The sequence below is a fragment of the Sinocyclocheilus anshuiensis genome, unplaced genomic scaffold (genome assembly GCF_001515605.1).
Source record: "Sinocyclocheilus anshuiensis isolate Anshui unplaced genomic scaffold, SAMN03320099.WGS_v1.1 C33094333, whole genome shotgun sequence".
Classification (NCBI taxonomy): Eukaryota; Metazoa; Chordata; class Actinopteri; order Cypriniformes; family Cyprinidae; genus Sinocyclocheilus; species Sinocyclocheilus anshuiensis.
Genome location: NW_015621699.1, coordinates 109 through 2,478, shown reverse-complemented (window position 1 = coordinate 2,478; position 2,370 = coordinate 109). Strand labels below are relative to the sequence as shown.

The following is a 2,370-nucleotide window of genomic DNA, read 5'->3' as shown; positions in this document are numbered from 1 at the left end:
TGTAATGAAACGGCTCGTCCCAACTCTCATCTGTTGAGGAAATTGTACAGTTTAGAGAGATTTTGACATCATAAACAAGACCTGACAACAGTCCGCATGCCTATAAAATGTAATGGACTCTATCATTTTCATAATATGCTAAATAAGCCAGTAGAATATGTGTGGGTGTGTGTTTATGGTGATGGACTCATGAGCCTGCTGCATCTAATGGGTCTAATGGGATGAAGTCTTTCACCTGTCCACCTCACATGACCTCCAACACTAATTTTCTATGATTCAATCAGAGTTATGTCAATGAGATGCAGTTTATGCAAATGACTTTATGACTTGATGGGTAAAATTTAGTGGAGACTGAAATGAATGCAATGAAAATGAATGAAATGTAATGAAAATGTTCATTATTTGATCACCCTTAATCAATAATTGATTTTGGATAATTTTTAACCAACAAAAAAAGTTATTAGGAATGCAGCTTTAATATATTTTTTATATAAAATAATTTTAATATAAATAATTTTATAATTCAATTTTTAAATATTATAATATTAAATATTGTTTATATTTATAAAAATATATACAATTAATTTTTTTGCTTAATGAGCCATACAAAAATCTGAAAATAAAAAATATATAATATTTTAACTATATTATATTTGAACTACATTATTATATTTTAGTTTAACTTTTATATTTTTTTATTAACTTTTATATTACTTACATATTTCTTTTTTTGTATAATAAGGTTTGAAAATATGCATTATCGACAAAGATTTTAATAGATACAATGGGAAAGTAACACCTCCAATACAGTATATCGGCCTATCATAGGTTGTAGAATACATTTATGTAAGAAAAAGAGGAAGATGAGAAAGTTTTACCCCACGCTACAACTCTGGCGATTCTGGAGGTGTTGGTGTTAAGGGTCGCTGCAATGAGAACATGAGAGGGAAGTGAGGTCAAGGAAAAAGACAAGGAGAGAAACCTAATCTAGCATGTACATTCTTTCCTCAAATTCGCAGAATTATGAATAGGAGTGAGCTTTTGAATCCCGTTTTGGTCCATAATGTAGGTTGACAGCAAAGACTTTCGGTGTGAAAAGCAGATGCTGCTTCTTATCGCAATCCTATGGATTTGTCCGTAATAGCTTCTAATTAAATTCCAGCAGCACTCATTCTCTGTCCGGCCCTGTCTTTCAAATTACATTTTTGCATATTTCAATCCCGCTGCTCTCCCAGGATATATGGTTGGTTGATTCTTCATAAAGCATATCAGCTCACCGTGACAGTGCTCCTCAATCCCGCGGAAACACCGCATTATCTTTAAGCCTCTCAGCATGGAAAGAGCATTGAACATTTTCTAATTACCTGCTAATTATGTGTGCCCTTGATATGAATTGCATGAGTAAAGAGGAAGCCTCTCAGCTATTCATGCGATCCTCAGCTCTGTTACCCTCCCCCAATCCCACTCTGAAAGTCCTTCCACTAAAACTAAAGTTGCTTTTCAGTCAGAATCAGGGCTTACGGTGTGCGGCGGACATCTTTTTGGAGGTCGCAGAGGAGGTCACAGGGGAGTCTGTAGAGTTGTCAGTGATTGCTGGAGTTATGGTGAGGTTAAACTGCTCTGCATCTGGTCTCATTGTCACCCCTGTCGTATTCAGGTTATCTGGAGGAACGAGGCGAACACTTTCATGATTGAATTGTATTAGAGATATAAGCCAAAACAAACATCGCCAGTTTATTATGCCACCAAAAATCAATTCCTTCTATGACAGATCAAACTTTACAGAGTATGTTATCAAGGTAAACAGAGACCGAAGACATTTTGTACTGGATCTGTAAGTGTATTGGAAACACTTAGATTCAAAACCGCAAACAAATTGGAAGTATAGAATAAACAGATAAAACATAAACTGACTATAATATAAAACATAACAGGCAATCCTGGGATGGTTATGTGGTTATGCTGGGAAATAAAAATGCAAAAAAGGAAATAAAAATCCTACCCTCACCCACGTTTGTGGGTTCAGTGTTATAAAACGGAGGTATGGAGCTTTCCAGTGGTGTCGGGGTCTCTGTTTCTGTCACGCTCTCAACTGCATAACCTTTATAGAGAGAAACACAAACACATTTTGGCTACGGTTAGAAAACTTCTTCACGAAGATGGAGAGAGTTTGGGTGGAGAAATCTTTAGAGTAGGCAACTATCTATATGTGAGATCATTTGGATGCTGATCGCATCTCATATATTTTGGAATCGCCGGAAAGTATGTTTTCTGGGATACAGTTCAAGATCTTGGGATATTGATTTCCCAGGGGAATTTTCAACAATGTACCTTGGCTATTTTTAAAAAATCTTTGAAGGCTGATGGGTA

General features: G+C 35.8%; 1 long non-coding RNA gene across 1 annotated transcript; it reads right to left on the bottom strand.

The window, feature by feature from the left end:
• Nucleotides 1-2,130, bottom strand: LOC107683255 (uncharacterized). Its single transcript, XR_001633699.1, has 4 exons — nucleotides 2,003-2,130; nucleotides 1,522-1,662; nucleotides 879-926; nucleotides 1-30 (listed from the first exon to the last, which is right to left on the bottom strand). It is a non-coding gene; the product is annotated as an uncharacterized LOC107683255 (long non-coding RNA).
• Between the last annotated feature and the right edge of the window lie 240 nt (nucleotides 2,131-2,370).